This window comes from Nicotiana attenuata, chromosome 4, assembly GCF_001879085.1.
Source record: "Nicotiana attenuata strain UT chromosome 4, NIATTr2, whole genome shotgun sequence".
In the NCBI taxonomy this organism is placed as follows: Eukaryota; Viridiplantae; Streptophyta; class Magnoliopsida; order Solanales; family Solanaceae; genus Nicotiana; species Nicotiana attenuata.
The window spans coordinates 8,613,304-8,634,176 of record NC_031992.1 but is presented as its reverse complement, the minus strand read 5'-3'; the positions used below and the strand labels follow the sequence as shown (position 1 = coordinate 8,634,176).

Below are 20,873 nucleotides of genomic sequence, written 5' to 3'. Positions count from 1 at the left end.
ATTTGAAATGAAGAAGTGCCACCACATGGCTATCATCAAATTTTCCCAAGTAGTGCTTGACCCTATGGCCATTAACTCTGAAAATCTCCCCATTATTGTTCTTCAAATCAAGGGCACCAAACGGGGTCACAAACACCACCTCAAAAGGTCCGCTCCATTTTGACTTTAGCTTTTCCGGAAACAACCGTAACCGAGAGTTGAACAAGAGAATCAAATCACCCACTTTAAACTCCTTGCCACGAGCATATTTATCATGAAGGTACTTCATCTTGTCCTTGTACAAGGAAGAACTGGAGTAGGCATGGAATCGGAATTCATCAAGTTCATTGAGTTTCTCAACATGGAGATTTGCTGCCACATCCCATTCAAGGTTTAATTTCTTCAAAGCCCACATGGTCTTGTGCTCTAACTCAACCGATAAATGGCAAGCTTTCCCAAACACCAACCGCTACGGAGACATACCAATCAGAGTCTTGTAAGTAGTTCGGTAAGCCCATAGAGCATCATCCAACTTCTTAGACCAATCGGTCCTACTGGCATTGACTGTTTTAGACAAAATACTCTTGATTTCCCTGTTATAGACTTCAACTTGGCCACTCGCCTGAGGATGATAAGGAGTAGACACTTTATGGTTGACACCATACTTAGCAAGCAAGGTGTCAAAAGCTCTATTGCAAAAATGCGATCCTCCATCACTTATAATTGCACGAGGAGTGCCAAACCTTGTAAAAATGCTCTTCTTTAGAAATGCAACCACACTCCTAGCTTAATTGTTGGGCAAAGGCACGGCCTCGACCCATTTTGAGACATAGTCAACCGCCACTAGAATATAGGTGTTCCCGCACGAGCTTACAAATGGGCCCATGAAATCAATACCCCACACATCAAAGATATCCACTTCTAGAATGGTATTAAGAGGCATCTCATCTTTCTTCGAAATACCGCCCGCTCTCTGACATTGGTCACACCCTTTTCACAAGATCACTTGCATCTTTATACAAAGTTGGCCAATAAAAACCACAACTCAAAACTTTCGAAGATGTCCTCACTCCTCCATGATGGCCACCATAGGAAGAGGAATGACAAGCGTCTAAGATACTTGACTGCTCCTCTTCAGGGACACACCTCCGGATCACTCCGTCGGTGCAAATCTTGAATAAGTATGGCTCATCCCAATAGAAATCCAGACTATCCCGTTTGAGCTTCTTCCTTTGGTTAGAAGAGAGCTCACACGGGATGATGGCAGTCACAAGGAAATTAGCAACATCCGCAAACCATGGCATATCACTCATCGACACAGAAAGTAGCTGCTCATCGGGAAATGCATCATTGATCTCTAGGCCATCACACGACCTTCCTTCCTCCTCCAAGCGGGACAAGTGATCCGCCACTTGGTTTTCACTACCTTTCCGGTCCATAATTTCCAAATCAAGCTCTTGAAGTAATAAGACCCATCGCATCAGTCTAACTTTGGAGTCTTTCTTTGTCATCAAATACCTAAGAGCTGCATGATCGGTGTGCACTATGACCTTGGCTCCTATAAGATATGGCCGAAATTTTTCCATTGCGAACACAATAGCCAACAACTCTTTCTCAGTTACCGTGTAGTTCCTTTGAGCCTCATTCATTATCTTGATCGCATAGTACACCGGATGAAACATTTTGTTCACTCTTTGACCCAAAACTGCCCCAACCGCAACATCACTCGTGTCGCACATGAGCTCGAAAGGCAAACTCCAATTGGGTGCGGTAATGATCGGGGTGGTGGTAAACTTATGCTAGAGAAGTTCAAGCTTGCATACATCTCTCATCAAACACGAACTTGGCATCCTTTTCTAGCAGCTTACACAAAGGATTCACTACCTTCGAAAAGTCCTTGATAAATCTCTGGAAGAACCCTGCATGCCCAAGGAGACTTCTAACCCCCTTGACAAAAGTGGGGGAGGAAGTCTTGAAATCACCTCAATTTTGGCTTTGTCAATCTCAATACCATTCTTTGAAATTTTATGACCCAATACTATGCCCTCCTCAACCATGAAGTGGCATTTTTCCCAATTTAGCACAAGATTGGTGTCTTCACACCGGGCCAACACTCTATCCAGATTTTTCAAACATTCATCAAATGAATCACCCACAACACTAAAGTCGTCCATGAACACCTCCAAAATATCTTCCACCATATCGGTGAAAATGGCCATCATACACCGTTGGAATGTTGTCGGTGCATTGCACAACCCAAAGGGCATCCAAGAAAAGGCAAAGGTGCCATATGGACAAGTAAAGGTTGTCTTCTCCTGATCCTCTAGAGCTATCAAAATTTGGTTGTACCCCGAATATCCATCCAAGAAACAATAGAAGTCACGCCCAGCAAGACGATCAAGCATCTGGTCAAGGAAAGGCAATGGGAAGTGATCCTTGCAGGTCACCTTGTTCAGCTTGCGGTAGTCTATGCACACCCTCTATCCGGTCACTGTCTGGGTTGGAATAAGTTCATTATTAGCATTGGTCACCACGGTCATACCACCCTTCTTTGGCACACACTGCACCAGCGAAGTCCACGAGCTGTCTGAGATAGGGTACACAACTCCGTCATCTAACCACTTGATCACCTCCTTTTTCACAACCTCTTGCATTGCCTCGTTCAACCTCCTTTGATGTTCCAAGGAGGGTTTTGCATCATCTTCAAGAATAATCTTGTGCATACAAAATGCGGGGCTTATTCCCCGAATATCAGCTAAAGTCCATCCAGTTGCCTTCTTCCTCTTTTTGAGCAGTGCCAATGTGGCATCTACCTGCATGTTAGTAAGACAAGAGGAAAGAATAACTGGTAAAGTTGAACTAGGGCCTAAGAATTCATACCTGAGGTGTGAAGGCAATGGCTTCAACTCCTACACCGGAGGTTCCTCAATTGAAGGCTTTGTTGGAGGGGTCTTTCTACTTTTAAGATCCAAAGAGAGTTTCCTAGGCTCATAAGAATAAGAGCCCATTCCATGTAAAGCATTCACGCACTCCACTCGGCCCTCATCATCATTGACATCAAGATTCAACAATACGGCCTCCAAAGGGTCCTCCACATTGATCATTGCACTAGTATCATCAATTATCACACCCGTGACAAGATCTACAAATGAGCACACTTCGGTACAATTGGGCTGCTTCATTGACTTGCACACATGAAAAATGACCTTTTCGTCACCCACCCTGAAAGTTAGTTCCCCTGCTTCCACATCTACTAGAGCCTTCCCCGTAGCAAGGAAAGGTCTCCCCGATATGATCGGAACCTCATAATCTATCTCACAGTCCAAGATCACAAAATCAGCTGGCAAGATAAATTTGTCCACCTGGACAAGCACATCGTCAACAATACCTAATGGTCTCTTCATTGATCTATCCACCATTTGCAATCTCATAGAAGTTGGCCTCGATGGCCCAATACCCAAAGTCTTGAAAATTGAGTAGGGCATCAAATTGATACTAGCCCCTAGATCACATAAAGCTTTAGCAAAGTCTGCACTTCCAATAGTGCAAGGGATAGTGAAAGCACTGGGATCCTCCAACTTCGGAGCCATTGAATGTACTATAGCACTAACTTGGTGGGTCATCTTGATAGTTTCACAGTCCATGATCTTTTCTTCGTCACCAAATCTTTCATGAATTTAGCATAGCCAGGCATTTGCTCTAAAGCCTCCACCAAAGGCACATTAATGGATAAGCTCTTCATCATGTCAATGAACTTTTTGAACTGATTCTCATTTTTCTGCTTGGCTAGCCTTTGAGGATAAGAGGGAGGTGGCCTAGGCAAAGGTGCCTTGGCTTTTGACAACCGGCTCCGGCATGTTAATTACGTGTTCCCTAGACGGGTTCATGTCATTTTGTGTTTCCACCTCGGCATCTTGAATATCAATCCTCACTTCTTGATTCACATTTTCATCAACCACATTCTCAACCACCAAAGGAACTTCATCTTCTTGCAACTCAACTTCATCACCCAAAACTTGCTTTTGTTTGGAGGCATTCACATCACCGCCTCGTCCACTCCTAGTAGTTACTGCCATAACATGATTGTTACCACCCTTTGGGTTAACTACCGTATCACTCGGTAGATCCCCCTTAGGGCGAGTATTCAAAGACTGTGAGATTTGGCCTAGCTGGACCTCCAAATTCCTGATTGAAGTGTTGTGAGAAGCCAATTGCGCATCGGAGTCAGCATTCTTTTTCATCATCTGTTCAAACATCATTTCAATTCTCCCCATTTCATTGTTGGAAGAACTAGGACCCTGGGATGAAAAGGCGGTGGGTTGCTCGGTTGTTGGTACATTGGGGGCCTTTGAAAGCCTTGCCCCTGATTTCCTTGGTTATTGTTCCATCCACCCTGGTTGTTGTTGTTTCCACCCCAATTGTTGTTGTTGCCCCAGTTTCCCTGATTGTTCCGATTGTTATTTTGATTTCCCCAATTGTTGTTCCCTTGTTGTTGATTGTTCCAATTATTGTTGCCTTGCTGTTGGTTACCCCAATTGCCCTGGGATCTCCATTGTTGCTGTTGGTTAGAAGAATTGCCTCTTTGGCCTTGATAATTATTCACATATTGCACCTCTTCATTCTGCCCATCATAACAATCATCTTGGAATCCACCACAATCATTGTCAAATTGATCCGAATTCCCTTGGTTCTGTTGACCTCTTTGTCTTCTATTGTTCACAAGCATGTTGACACCCTCCATGGCATTTACTTGGCGAGGATTCTGAACTTGTTGCAACTGTGCCTTTGCTAATTGGTTCATTGTAAGTTCTGCTATAGCCTATCCATGGTCATGTAGTTCTTTGTGCAAATGAGTGACCGTGGGGTCACCCTGTGGCACATTGGCCCTACTTTGCCAAGCGGAGGATGTATCAGCCATCTCGTCAAGAATAGCACAAGCTTCATCATAAGGCAGCTTCATGAAATTACCCCCAGCCAATTGATTCACTATGCATTGATTGGTTGTATTGATGCCCTGATAAAAGGTCTGTTGTATCATAGCCTCTGTCATATCATTGTTGGGGCATTCCTTCACCATAGTTCTATATCTCTCCCAAATCTCGTGCAATGGTTCGGTGGGCTCCTGCTTGAAGGCTAAGATCTCATCCCGTAATGCTGCCATGTGCCCCGGTGAGAAAAATTTGGCAATGAACTTATCTGCCAACTCATCCCAAGTGGTGACGGAATGGTTGGGAAGTCGCTCAAGCCAATCCAATGCCTTCCCTCTAAGTGAGAATGGGAAGAGCCTCAATCGAAGTGCATCCTCGGACACATTGGTTTGCTTGCTCCCCCAACAGGTATCCACGAACCCCTTGAGATGTTTGTAAGCATTCTGAGTGGGAGCACCTGTGAAGTACCCACGCTGCTCCAACAATGTCAGCATCACGTTGGTTATTTGAAAATTTCCCGCCCGGATCCGGGGCGGAACAATTGCACTCGCATAGCTTGGTTGGGAAGAACTCTAGGAGCCACTCTTGGAGGTGGCGGAGGAGGGTCTGGAATGTTTTCATTTGCATTGGCCTGGCGGCCTCTACATTGTCCTTGAGGTACAAGAGGCACCTCATCCTCTCCATTATCATCAACCTCCTCCCCCGCAATCACGTTTCCAAGAGGTTCATTAGCATTTAATGCCATTTTGTACCTGAAGTTGTGACACACACAAATTAGTGACAAAGAAGGATAGAAGAACAATACATAAAACTATTTAGATAGATAGCCAAAACAGTTAGCTCCCCGGCAACAGCGGCAAAAAGTGATCGAGGCCAACCCTGCACTACTATTGAGTAGCGAGAGAGGTCGAAACAGCTTTTACCCGATTAAGGTCGGGATCGATTTCCACAAGGAGCTAGATATTGGAGTTGGGTGTCTATCTAAAGTGGAGTTATGTATTTGCTCCAAATTGCACTTCTACACATTTTTGGTTTTTAATATGATTCTAATTTTATAAAACTACAATGCTCAATTAAACTAAAATAAGCTAGGGTTAAACTATTGCGAGTTGTTCAAATGATTAAAAGGCACTAGGGTAGTGACTTTTGCCTAGGTGGTCAATTGATGGATTCTTGAGTCTAAAGCTAGATTGTCACATTTGGGGAGTACGATATAACCATTGCTCGATTCTACTCACTCTATACCTCTCGGTAGTTCGAGTGATTTTGCCCGAATTGACTTTCTCAAGACCAATTGGGAATGCAAATTTGCACAAGCAATTAAGGTTCAAGTCGGGTAATACGATCTCTCGATTTAACCCTTTAATTGGGGCTATCAATCTCTTGTGTACGCCCCAATTCCTTGTTGGACCAATTTCAGAGACTTAGACTCTCTTTCTCAAGAAGAGCCAAAGTCAACTAAACACAAACTAGTGTTTGCAACCACTAATTCAGCAATTACACATGAAATTAGCCCAAATATCAAACACCCATAGTCAATCAAGCCCTAAAATACAAGACTCATCAATTACCCACACTAGGGTTGAGCCACAACCCTAGCTGATGGGTCTAGCTACTCATAATTAAAGAGAAAAACAAAAAAATAGATGAAGATAAACTCATAATAATTAATTACTAAATAGAACTTGAAGATTCAATGGTGAAATTAAGCTAAAATTACTCAAAATAGCAAAAGAAATGAAGTCACTGTCACACCTCCTTTTTTTACACACCACCCCGAAGGATAGTATATAAGGGAGTTTTCCAATTTAAGTGACATTATTCGAAAAGGGATTATTTATTCAATTCAGAGTCGCCACTTGGGATAGTTTATTTGGTGTCCCAAGTCACCGGTTTAGATCCCGAATCGAGGAAAAGGTTTGACTCTGTATACAGTCTGCGAACCAGAAATTCTAAATAAGGAATTCTGTTAACCCGAGGGAAGGTGTTAGGCACCCCCGGATTCCGTGGTTCTAGCACGGCCGCTTAAGCTATTATAATTTGCCCATTATCTGATTTTAATACATGTTTTAGCCTATGGTACAATTTTAACTTTATAACCGCTTTTATTCATTTTAAAGAAGATTTAACATCGTCTAAAATATGTCTTTGGACCACGCCACATGAAATGCACCCGCAATCCGAAACACATTTTATTCAACGTTATTAAGATTTGGATTTGGGTCACATGAAATGCACACCCGAATTTAGGAAGGTAATATTATTAAAATAACGCGCCTAAAGCAACTACGCGTTGTTAACTTTGCGAGGGCCATGGAAAATTCAACTAAATGGCATGCCTCGAATTCTAAGGATTTAAATTAATTAAGTGAGGGCCATGCATTTTGAGATTTTATTTNTTAAAGCGAAAGTATTTTAAATGCACAATAGGATAACGATGTATTAAAATTAGATTTTAGCCAAATATAGCAGTTGAGCGACCGTGCTAGAACCACGGAACCCGGGAATGCCTAACACCTTCTCCCGGGTTAACAGAACTCCTTACTCGAATTTCTGGTTCGCGACTGTTAATCAGAGTCAAACCTTTTCCTCGATTCGGGATTCAAACCGGTGACTTGGGACACCATAAATCTCCCAAGTGGCGACTCTGAATCTCTTAATAAAATGAATCCCGTTTCGATTGTCCTTTAATTGGAAAAACTCCTTTATTATACCCTTTCCGGGGTGTAGTAGCGAAAAAGGAGGTGTGACAACCGGGTGCTCGTTTGCATCCACACAGTCGCTCAAGAAGTACTCCCAGCCCACTCTCTCTCTAAACTGTCTCCTCACATTGGGGTTGTGTGGCAAGAGGTCTCTATCAACAAAACTTCTCTCCGGAATCAATTTCCTCACAGGCCACCATTCTTTAACCTTATGGTAAGCCTTCTCACTCACAAAGCGATCTTGCCACACCTCCGGGTTTCTAGTTCTAGCAACACCTCCCACCTGAGGTTCACCCCCTTTTCCTACTACCTCTTCTTCTCCTACCGCACCCTCTCCGGATAATGAAGCTGTGGGAGAGGTGGAGTACTCATCCTTACTGCCTTCAGCTGAGCCCTCAAACGACCCAGAAGATACATGCAGTGAAGCCTGAGCAGTGGGGGATGCTGGAGGAGTGGGGTCATTTGTCATCCTGAACCTACCCGGGAAATCATCTATAAACTTCGGAGCAGAATCCGAATCAGTCAACTCCTTGGAAGGCTCATACTCACTTCCCGAGGAGTGGGAAGCAGCTCTATCAGCGGCCTGAATCGCCTTCCTTGTTGCTTTTATTGCTTCCCGAACTTTGGGGGTAAATTTTATCTTTCCACGTCCCCTCCCCCGGGAGGACTCTCCTCTGCCTGGTTGTTTAGCACCCTGGCCTCTTGATTTTACCATTGTCTGCAAACAAATTTAGTCATGCTTTGTTAGTCTGAGAATATACCATGAAGTTCAAGATTGCAGTGAAAGAATTATGTTGCAGATAGTTAATTGTTGAAAAGTGCGGACCGCACAAAATGAAGTGCGGCCGCACTGAGGCCAATGCGGATCGCACAAAATCCATTGTGGTCCGCACAGAGGTGGGGTTCAGACTACCCACTCTCTGAATCCAAGCACTGCGGGCCGCACAAAATGTAGTGCGGCCGCACAGGGACCAATGCGGACCGCACAAAATGTAGTGCGGCCGCGGTCCTCAAAGATCAGATTGCAGAACATTTAGCAATGCGGTCCGCACAAAATACCATCACGGACCACACAGGGGCATCCCGGACCGCACAAATTCCACTGCGGTCCGCACTGAGTGCCCAGTAGCAGGACTAACTTAGGGTCCAAGATATTTTGACTTTAAGTCCAATTTTACACCTAATAAAGGGTCCCTAAGTGTTTGCCCAATATATTAACTACCTAATCTAACGTTAAACATGAATTTAATTAACCTAATCTACATTACTGACAGAAATACGGGTAGGGCAAGAAGAAGAAACAAGAAAAACCAAAAAAAACAATAAAAAGAAGTTAAAGTTACCAGATATGAGAAGTATTGGATATTAATCGAGACTAGGCAGATGAATTACGAGCAAGAAGGAAGATGAACAGTGAAAATTTGAGTTCTGAGAGTGAAAAGTTCGAAAAGTATAAAAGGAGGGCCTCAGGCCCTATTTATAGAAAACGTCCTGGGGCCCAGCTTACCAACCCAACGCGGACCGCACAAAATGCAGTGCGGTCCGCACCACATAGTGTTATGCAAGTTTGAGAAAGGCAACCACTGCGGTCCACACAAAATGCTTTGCGGCCGCAGTGGTCCACCGCGGACCGCACAAAATGTAATGCGGCCGCGGTGGCAAACTTCAGAGAGCTGTTATTTTCCTCCATCATCAGTGCGGTCCACACTAAATTTGTGCCCCCCGCATTAGGTTCTTTGCGGCCGCACAAAATGTAGTGCGGTCCGCATTTCAAACTTTAGAGACTTGAACAATTTTTCCACTATGTCCTGCACTGCATCAACACAATCCTGTAACATCTCACAACCAGTCAGTCCAAAAATAAATCCTATACTACAATGAAAATCAAAGAAAAACAAGAAGAAAAACACATGGGTTGCCTCCCAAGAAGCGCCTGATTTAACATCGCGGCACGACGCATGTTACCATCCAATCATTTGAAATCAAGAAGTGCCACCACATGGCTATCATCAAACTTTCCCAAGTAGTGCTTGACCCTGTGCCCATTAACTCTGAAAATCTCCCCATTCTCGTTTTTCAAATCAAGGGCACCAAACGGGTCACAAACACCACCTCAATAGGTTCGCTCCATTTTGACTTTAGCTTTCCCGGAAATAACCGTAACCGAGAGTTGAACAAGAGAACCAAATCACCCACCTTAAACTCCTTGCCACGAGCATATTTATCATGAAGGTACTTCATCTTGTCCTTGTACAAGGAAGAACTGGAGTAGGCATGGAATCGGAATTCATCAAGTTCATTGAGTTGCTCAACACAGAGATTTGCTGCCACATCCCATTCAAGGTTCAATTTCTTCAAAGCCCACATGGCCTTGTGCTCTAACTCAATCGGTAAATGGCAAGCTTTCCCGAACACCAACCGGTACGGAGACATACCAATCGGAGTCTTGTATGCAGTTCGGTAAGCCCATAGAGCATCGTCCAACTTCTTAGACCAATCGGTCCTATTGGCATTGACAGTTTTAGACAAAATGCTCTTGATTTCCCTGTTAGAGACTTCAACTTGGCCACTCGCTTGAGGATGATAAGGAGTAGACACTTTGTGGTTGACACCATACTTAGCAAGCAAGGTGTCAAAAGCACTATTGCAAAAATGCGATCCTCCATCACTTATAGTTGCACGAGGAGTGCCAAACCTTGTAAAAATGCTCTTCTTTAGAAATGCAACCACACTCCTAGCTTCATTGTTGGGCAAAGCCACGGCCTCGACCTATTTTGAGACATAGTCAACCGCCACTAGAATGTAGGTGTTCCCGCACGAGCTTACAAATGGGCCCATGAAATCAATACCCCACACATCAAAGATATCCTTTTCTAGAATGGTGTTGAGAGGCATCTCATCTTTCTTCGAAATACCGCCCGCTCTTTATACAAAGTTGGCCAATAAAACCCACAACTCAGAACTTTCGAAGCTGTCCTTGCCCCTCCATGATGGCCACCATAGGGAGAGGAATGACAAGCCTCTAAGATACTCGATTGCTCCTCCTCAAGGACACACCTCCGGATCACTCCGTCGGTGCAAATCTTGAATAAGTACGGCTCATCCCAATAGAAATCCAGACTATCCCGTTTAAGCTTCTTCCTTTGGTTAGAAGAGAGCTTACACGGGATGATGCTAGTCACAAGGAAATTAGCAACATCCGCAAACCATGGCATATCACTCATTGACATAGAAAGTAGTTGCTCATCGGGAAATGCATCATTGATCTCTAGGCCATCACACGGCCTTCCTTCCTCCTCCAAGCGGGACAAGTGATCCGCACTTGGTTTTCACTACCTTTCCGGTCCATAATTTCCAAATCAAACTCTTGAAGTAATAAGACACAACGCATCAGTCTAGCTTTGGAGTCTTTCTTTCTCATCAAGTACCTAAGAGCTGCATGATCGGTGTGCACTATGACCTTGGCTCCCATAAGATATGGCCGAAATTTTTCCATTGCAAACACAATAGCCAACAACTCTTTCTCAGTTACCGTGTAGTTCCTTTAAGCCTCATTCATTGTCTTGCTCGCATAGTACACCGGATGAAACATTTTGTTCACACTTTGACCCAAAACTGCCCCAACCGCAACATCGCTCGCGTCGCACATGAGCTCGAAAGGCAAACTCCAATTGGGTGCGGTAATGATCGGGGTGGTGGTCAACTTATGCTTGAGAAGTTCAAAGGCTTGCATACATCTCTCATCAAACACGAACTTGGCATCCTTTTCTAGCAGCTTGCACAAAGGATTCACTACCTTTGAAAAGTCCATGATAAATCTCTGGTAGAACCCCGCATGCCCAAGGAAACTTCTAACCCCCTTGACAGAAGTGGGGGGAGGAAGTCTTGAAATCACCTCAATTTTGGCTTTGTCAACCTCAATACCATTCATTGAAATTTTATGACCCAATACTATGCCCTCCTCAACCATGAAGTGGCGATTTTTCCCAATTTAGCACAAGATTGGTGTCTTCACACCGGGCCAACACTCTATCCAGATTTTTCAGACATTCATCAAATGAATCACCCACAACACTAAAGTTGTCCATGAACACCTCCAAAATATCTTCCACCATATCGGTGAAAATGGCCATCATACACCGTTGGAATGTTGCCGGTGCATTGCACAACTCAAAGGGCATCCGAGAAAAGGCAAAGGTGCCATATGGACAAGTAAAGGTTGTCTTCTCCTGATCCTCTGGAGCTATCAAAATTTGGTTGTACCCCGAATATCCATCCAAGAAACAATAGAAGGCACGCCCAGAAAGACGATCAAGCATCTGGTCGAGGAAGGGCAATGGGAAGTGATCCTTGCGGGTCACCTTGTTCAGCTTGCGGTAGTCCATGCACACCCTCCATCCGGTCACTGTCCGAGTTGGAATAAGTTCATTATTAGCATTGGTCACCACGGTCATACCACCCTTCTTCGGCACACACTGCACCGGTGAAGTCCACGAGCTGTCAGAGATAGGGTACACAACTCCGGCATCTAACCACTTGATCACCTCCTTTTTCACAACCTCTTGCATTGCCTCGTTTAACCTCCTTTGATGTTCCAAGGAGGGTTTTGCATCATCTTCAAGAATAATCTTGTGCATACAGAATGCAGGGCTTATTCCCCGAATATCAGCTAAAGTCCATCCAATTGCCTTCTTCCGCTTTTTGAGCACCGCCAATGTGGCATCTACCTGCATGTTAGTAAGACAAGAGGAAAGAATAACTGGTAAAGTTGAACTAGGGCCTAAGAATTCATACCTGAGGTGTGGAGGCAATGGCTTCAACTCCAACACCGGAGGTTCCCCAATTGAAGGCTTTGTTGGAGGGGTCTTTCTATTTTCAAGATCCAAAGAGAGTTTCCTAGGCTCATAAGAATAAGAGCCCATTCCATGTAAAGCATTCACGCACTCCACTCGGCGCTCATCATCATTGACATCAAGATTCAACAATACGGCCTCCAAAGGGTCCTCCACATTGATCATTGCACTAGTATCATCAATTATCACAGCCGTGACAAGATCCACAAATGAGCACACTTCGGTACAATTGGGCTGCTTCATTGACTTGCACACATGAAAAATGACCTTTTCGTCACCCACCCTGAAAGTGAGTTCCCCTGCTTCCACATCTACTAGAGCCTTCCCCGTAGCAAGGAAAGGTCTCCCCAATATGATTGGAACCTCATAATCTACCTCACAGTCCAATATCACAAAATCAGCTGGCAAGATAAATTTGTCCACCCGGACAAGCACATCATCAACAATACCTAATGGTCTCTTCATTGATCTATCTGCCATTTGCAATCTCATAGAAGTTGGCCTCGGTGGCCCAATACCCAAAGTCTTGAAAACTGAGTAGGGCATTAAATTGATGCTTGCCCCAAGATCACATAAAGCTTTAGCAAATTCTGCACTCCCTATAGTGCAAGGTATAGTGAAAGCACCGGGATCCTCTAACTTCGGAGCCATTGAATGTACTATAGCACTAACTTGGTGGGTCATCTTGATAGTTTCACAGTCCATGGATCTTTTCTTCGTCACCAAATCTTTCATGAATTTAGCATAGCCAGGCATTTGCTCTAAAGCCTCCACCAAAGGCACATTAATGGATAAGCTCTTCATCATGTCAATGAACTTTTTGAACTGATTCTCATTTTTCTGCTTGGCTAGCCTCTGAGGATAAGGGGGAGGTGGCCTAGGCAAGGGCGCCTTGGCTTTTGGCACAACTGGCTCTGGTATGTCAATTACGTGTTCCCTAGACGGGTTCACGTCATTTTGTGTTTCCACCTCGGCATCTTGAATATCAATCCTCACTTCTTGATTCACATTTTCATCAACCACATTCTCAACCACCAAAGGAACTTCATCTTCTGGCAACTCAACTTCATCACCCAAAACTTGCTTTTGTTTGGAGGCATTCACATCACCGCCTCGTCCACTCCTAGTAGTTACCGCCATAACATGATTGTTACCACCCTTTGGGTTAACTACCGTATCACTCGGTAGAGCCCCCTTAGGGCGAGTATTCAAAGACTGTGAGATTTGGCCTAGCTGGACCTCCAAATTCCTGATTGAAGTGTTGTGAGAAGCCAATTGCGTATCAGAGTCAACATTCTTTTTCATCATTTGTTCAAACATCATTTCAATTCTCCCCATTTCATTGTTGGAAGAACTAGGACCCTGGGATGGAAAAGGCGGTGGGTTGCTCGGTTGTTGGTACATTGGGGGCCTTTGAAAGCCTTGCCCCTGATTTCCTTGGTTATTGTTCCATCCACCCTGATTGTTGTTGTTTCCACCCCAATTGTTGTTGTTGCCCCAGTTTCCCTGATTGTTCCGATTGTTATTTTGATTTCCCCAATTGTTGTTCCCTTGTTGTTGATTGTTCCAATTATTGTTGCCTTGCTGTTGGTTACCCCAATTGCCCTGGGATCTCCATTGTTGTTGTTGGTTAGAAGAATTGCCTCTTTGGCCTTGATAATTATTCACATATTGCACCTCTTCATTCTGCCCATCATAACAATCATCTTGGAATCCACCACAATTATTGTCAAATTAATCCGAATTGCCTTGTTTCTGTTGACCTCTATGTCTTCTATTGTTCACAAGCATGTTGACACCCTCCATGGCATTTACTTGGCGAGGATTCTGAACTTGTTGCAACTGTGCCTTTGCTAATTGGTTCATTGTTGTTGTAAGTTCTGCTATAGCCTGTCCATGGTCATGTAGTTCTTTGTGCAAATGAGTGACCGTGGGGTCACCCTGTGGCACATTGGCCCTACTTTGCCAAGCGGAGGATGTGTCAGCCATCTCGTCAAGAATAGCACAAGCTTCATCATAAGGCAGCTTCATGAAATTACCCCCAGCCAATTGATTCACTATGCATTGATTCGTTGTATTGATGCCCCGATAGAAGGTCTGTTGTATCATAGCCTCTGTCATATCATTGTTGGGGCATTCCTTCACCATAGTTCTATATCTCTCCCAAATCTCGTGCAATGGTTCGGTGGGCTCCTGCTTGAAGGCTAAGATCTCATCCCGTAATGCTGCCATGTGCCCCGGTGAGAAAAATTTGGCAATGAACTTATCCGCCAACTCATCCCAAGTGGTGATGGAATGGTTGGGAAGTCGCTCAAGCCAATCCAATGCCTTCCCTCTAAGTGAGAATGGGAAGAGCCTCAATCGAAGTGCATCCTCGGACACATTGGTTTGCTTGCTCCCCCAACAGGTATCCACGAACCCCTTGAGATGTTTGTAAGCATTCTGAGTGGGAGCACCCGTGAAGTACCCACGCTGCTCCAACAATGTCAGCATCACGTTGGTTATTTGAAAATTGCCCGCCCGGATCCGGGGCGGAACAATTACACTTGCATAGCCTTGGTTGGTTAGAACTCTAGGAGCCACTCTTGGAGGTGGCGGAGGAGGGTCTGGAATGTTTTCATTTGCATTGGCCTGGCGGCCTCTACGTTGTCCTTGAGGTACACGAGGCACCTCATCCTCTCCATTATCATCAGCCTCCTCCCCCACAATCATATTTCAAAGAGGGTCATTAGCATTTAGTGCCATTTTGTACCTGAAGTTGTGACACACACAAATTAGTGACAAAGAAGGAAAGAAGAACAATACACAAAACTATTTAGATAGATAGCCAAAACCGTTAGCTCCCCGGCAACGGCGCAAAAGAGTTGATCGGTTCTAACCCTGCACTACTATTGAGTAGCGAGAGAGGTCGAAGCAGCTTTTACCCGATTAAGGTCGGGATCGATTTCCACAAGGAGCTAGATATTGGAGTTGGGTGTCTATCTAAAGTGGAGTTGTGTATTTGCTCCAATTACACTTCTACACATTTTTGGTTTTGATTATGATTCTAATTTTATAAAACTACAATGCTCAATTAAACTAAAATAAGCTAGGGTTAAACTATTGCAAGTTGTTCAAATGATTAAAAGGCACTAGGGTAGTGACTTTCGCCTAGGTGGTCAATTGACGGATTCTTGAGTCTAAAGCTAGATTGTCATGTTTGGGGAGTATGATATAACCATTGCTCAATTCTACTCACTCTATACCTCTCGGTAGTTCGAGTGATTTTGCCCGAATTGACTTTCTCAAGACCAATTGGGTATGCCAATTTGCACAAGCAATTAAGGTTCAAGTCGGGTATCACTATCTCTAGGTTTAACCCTTTGATTGGGGCTATCAATCTCTTGAGTACGCCCCAATTCCTTGTTGGACCAATTTCACAGACTTAGGCTCTCTTTCTCAAGAAGAGCCAAAGTCAACTAAACACAAACTAGTGTTTGCAACCACTAATTCAGCAATTAACCATGAAATTAGTCCAAATATCAACCACCCATAGTCAATCAAGCCCTAAAACACAAGACCCATCAATTACCCACACTAGGTTTGAGCCACAACCCTAGCTGATGGGTCTAGCTACTCATAATTAAAGAGAAAAACAAAGAAATAGATGAATATAAACTCATAATAATTAATTACTAAATAGAACTTGAAGATTTAGTGGTGAAATTAAGCTAAAATTACTCAAAATAGCAAAAGAAACGAAGTCACGAGCGCAGCTCTACGTACAAAACTATCTGATTACCTAAAAATGGGAAAAGAATCTATTTATACTAGGCTAAAAATCTCGGACAAAAATACCCCTGCGGGGCTAGTGCGGACCGCACAAAACTCTAGTGCGGCCGCNCATCTGTTTGTCATTTACTTTGTATTTGAGGTATAGCTGGAGCCTTGTTACCGGCATTTCCATATTACGTTACTCTTCAGTTGTGTTTAGAGGCTCCGTAGACAGGTTGTGGCTAGTGTCAGGTATTGGAAATTAAATAGAAATAATGATGTTTGGAAAAGATGTATAAAACTTGTATATCTTCAAAATTATGAACGAAGTTGCTAATGGAAATGAAATGGAAATCGTTAAAGACTTGTTTATAGAATTTGATTAATGATGTATAAGTCCTCTTTATTCAAAGATTGGGTAGTATGTATGAAACCTATCAGGCTTGCTCAGTCGGGTTTACTCGGTTGAGCGCCGGTCGCGCTCCTCGGATTTTGGGGCGTGACAAACATGGTATCAGAGCCTAAGGTTTTAAAGTATCCTAGGATGTCTCGGAGCCGTGTCTAGTAGAGTCCTTCTTATCGGTGTGTAGTCGACTACATCTATAAGTTGGAGGCTATTTGGACATTTAGGAATTTCACCCTTCTTTGATACTCCAAGATCGTGCAGTAGAGCTCAAGATAGGGAGCTAATTTCCATTCTATGTCTTAAATCTTAAGATGAGTAATTCATGATTTTGGAAGCAGTAAGGAGGGAATGCCCCCACCATTGAATATGAGGGAGATTTCCCAAGCGTTTTGCGATCCTTCTCGAGTCACTCTTTTACTCAGTCCTGTATATGTCTTATATGGTTTGAACAGTCAATCTACTCTCTTGCGAATATCATCATGAAAGCTTCTCACTGCCTAGTAACATAAGATCATACCTTAACACCTATCACATGATTGCATGTCAATCGAAATGGTCATCGTGTGCATAAAGTCTCTCTGAAAATTGGGATCCTCACATCCCCATCATAGGAAGATATTGTGTCACCATAACTTTCGTGTCCACTTGGGACATCCCGCAGTAGGAAGCTCACTTTGTCCTAGTATTGTGGTTGCTCGTGGCATTGTCGTATATTGCAGTTGGGAGTTAACATAGCAGAAGCATGTCCAGCTCATAACAAATGTTTATTTTCTCTTTACACCTCCATAACATGTGTTAATTGTGTTCTTTAGTTAGTGAATTCATTGTGCTAGTTTCCCCACACTTGTTCGATAACCATGAGCGAACATATCCTTCTATCAGTCATTGTAACACTTTCTTTCCCGTATGGACCCTTGCTAGGCTCTCCGTCAAGACCAAGCACACCTTTGGGGGTTATAATAGCACAACGCCTGTTTCTCCTATTTTCTGTCTTTCATTAGCATCTGGGTATTTCTCAAGTCAAAATCCATGGAGAACTCATTATGAACATCTGCAAACCTTCCATGGTTATTTTATACTATCTCATTGGGTTCTTGCCTCACTTCAAGTTCATCACGGGTTGATAGCATGTCGCAATTGCTGAGATTGAATGATCTCCTTTCGATAATGGATTATCTACACATGTGCTAGTCCAACGATCTGCTTATCAGTCTAACTCTCGCCTTTAGGTTTTTGGTTGACCAAGGAGAAATACACCTAGTAACACATTCATATGTCAAAACCTTTCTCTCAGTCAAGTCTTACAGCATCTCCCAATGTGGTTTGTAATAGCTGGTTGTGTAGAAGTGTGTTGTAGTGCTTCATTATGAAGTAGAGTTGCTAAACATAATTGGACTTTAGAATTCTAGAGCTATACATCATGTGACTTCATATGGAGATCTTCTTTCAAAAATGTAGCTTCTTGTAATCGCTTTATATTACCACCCTTCCTAGTGGTTACAATGTAAAGGTTCCTTCCATAAGGCTCTTTCACTCTCTTTTCATTTGTCTTGCATCGTGTGTTGTTTACCCGTAATCTTCAATGCGATATTATCTCAATGTCTCGACTAGTTATCCAACTATACGATTCGATTAAATTCACCTCATTTTTNNGTCACCAAATCTTTCATGAATTTAGCATAGCCAGGCATTTGCTCTAAAGCCTCCACCAAAGGCACATTAATGGATAAGCTCTTCATCATGTCAATGAACTTTTTGAACTGATTCTCATTTTTCTGCTTGGCTAGCCTCTGAGGATAAGGGGGAGGTGGCCTAGGCAAGGGTGCCTTGGCTTTTGGCACAACCGGCTCCGGTATGTCAATTACGTGTTCCCTAGACGGGTTCACGTCATTTGTGTTTCCACCTCGGCATCTTGAATATCAATCCTCACTTCTTGATTCACATTTTCATCAACCACATTCTCAACCACCAAAGGAACTTCATCTTCTGGCAACTCAACTTCATCACCCAAAACTTGCTTTTGTTTGGAGGCATTCACATCACCGCCTCGTCCACTGCTAGTAGTTACCGCCATAACATGATTGTTACCACCCTTTGGGTTAACTACCGTATCACTCGGTAGAGCCCCCTTAGGGCGAGTATTCAATGACTGAGATTTGGCCTAGCTGGACCTCCAAATTCCTGATTGAAGTGTTGTGAGAAGCCAATTGCGCATCGGAGTCAGCATTCTTTTTCAACATCTGTTCAAACATCATCTCAATTCTACCCATTTCATTGTTGGAAGAACTGGGACCCTGGGATGGAAAAGGCGGTGGGTTGCTCGGTTGTTGGTACATTGGGGGACTTTGAAAGCCTTGCCCCTGATTTCCTTGGTTATTGTTCCATCCACCCTGGTTGTTGTTGTTTCCACCCCAATTGTTGTTATTGCCCCAGTTTCCCTAATTGTTCCGATTGTTATTTTGATTTCCCCAATTGTTGTTGTTGCCCCAGTTTCCCTAATTGTTCCGATTGTTATTTTGATTTCCCCAATTGTTGTTCCCTTGTTGTTGATTGTTCCAATTATTGTTGCCTTGCTGTTGGTTACCCCAATTGCCCTGGGATCTCCATTGTTGTTGTTGGTTAGAAGAATCGCCTCTTTGGCCTTGATAATTATTCACATATTGCACCTCTTCATTCTGCCCATCATAACAATCATCTTGGAATCCACCACAATCATTGTCAAATTGATCCGAATCCCCTTGGTTCTGTTGACCTCTCTGTCTTCTATTGTTCACAAGCATGTTGACACCCTCCATGGCATTTACTTGGCGAGGATTCTGAACTTGTCGCAACTGTGCCTTTTCTAATTGGTTCATTGTTGTTGTAAGTTCTGCTATAGCCTGTCCATGGTTATGTAGTTCTTTGTGCAAATGAGTGACCCTGGGGTCACCATGTGGCACATTGGCCCTACTTTGCCAAGCGAAGGATGTGTCAGCCATCTCATCAAGAATAGCACAAGCTTCATCATAAGGAACCTTCATGAAATTACACCCAGCCAATAGATTCATTATGCATTGATGCCCCGATAGAAGGTCTGTTGTATCATCGCCTCTGTCATATCATTGTTGGGGCATTCCTTCACCATAGTTCTATATCTCTCCCAGATCTCGTGCAAAGGTTCGATGGGCTGCTGCTTGAAGGCTAAGATCTCATCCCGTAATGCTGCCATGTGCCCCGGTGAGAAAAATTAGGCAATAAACTTATCCGCCAACTCATCCCAAGTGGTGATGGAATGGTTGGGAAGTCGCTCAAGCCAACCCAATGCCTTCCCTCTAAGTGAGAATGGGAAGAGCCTCAATCGAAGTGCATCCTCGGACACATTGGTTTGCTTTCTCCCCCAACAGGTGTAAGGCCCCGGAAAATTTCGCCAAGTAAACTAGGATTTCGTGGTGCCACGTAGGCTAATTATAATATTTTATGTGCTATTAACATGGTGGGCATCAATTATATTTGGTATATAAGTGTACAAGTCTTGCGGTAAGTAATTTGGGGTCCAAAGGAAGGCCTAAGTCTAAGCCAAATGTGAAAAGTTTCATAATAGGCTAAGATTCCAAAGGTACTTGCACTAGTCCATACTTTGAACGATCATATCTAAATATGTATAAGGTTTTATGTGATGAATAACCTATCAAATGAAAGTTCATCGAGTCTAGTTTCCAACGCTTCAAACCGTTTGTCATTTGGACATTCCTACACAAAGTTATGATCAAATTACCAAAGGCTGGAAAAATGCGATCCTGTGTCAGATATGCGATCGCAAAAACCATTATGCGGTCCGCATACTTGATTTGCGATCGCAAATCAGGTCGCAAACTGGACCAGTGTAGCCCAATTTTGGGCACCGAGCTTTGCGACGCGTTTGCGGCCAGCATACCCATTCTGCGGTCCATTATGCGATCGCAGACCCGCATTCGGAGGGTAAATCTTCCTATTTTCATAACCCGACCCCATTTTAATATATAGTCTTTGGGGCTTCATTTGGGGTCATTTTTCTACTGATTTTAGAGAGAGTTGAGAGCATTTTATAGAGAGAAGGAGGAACCCAACATTCAATCATCCAACCTTGCATCAAACTTCAAGAATCAAAGAACCCAATCACAAGTTCTTCATCTAAGAGGTAAGATTTTATACATTAGGGTTTAATTTCGAGTTTGGGGTACAAGATGGGGTATTGAGGTATGATTCTTGGGTGTAATACTATTATGTATACATG

General features: G+C 43.5%; 1 pseudogene; it reads right to left on the bottom strand.

Annotated features, from left to right (window-relative positions):
• Window positions 1-10,393, bottom strand: part of LOC109225085 — a 136,627-nt pseudogene extending 126,234 nt beyond the window's left edge.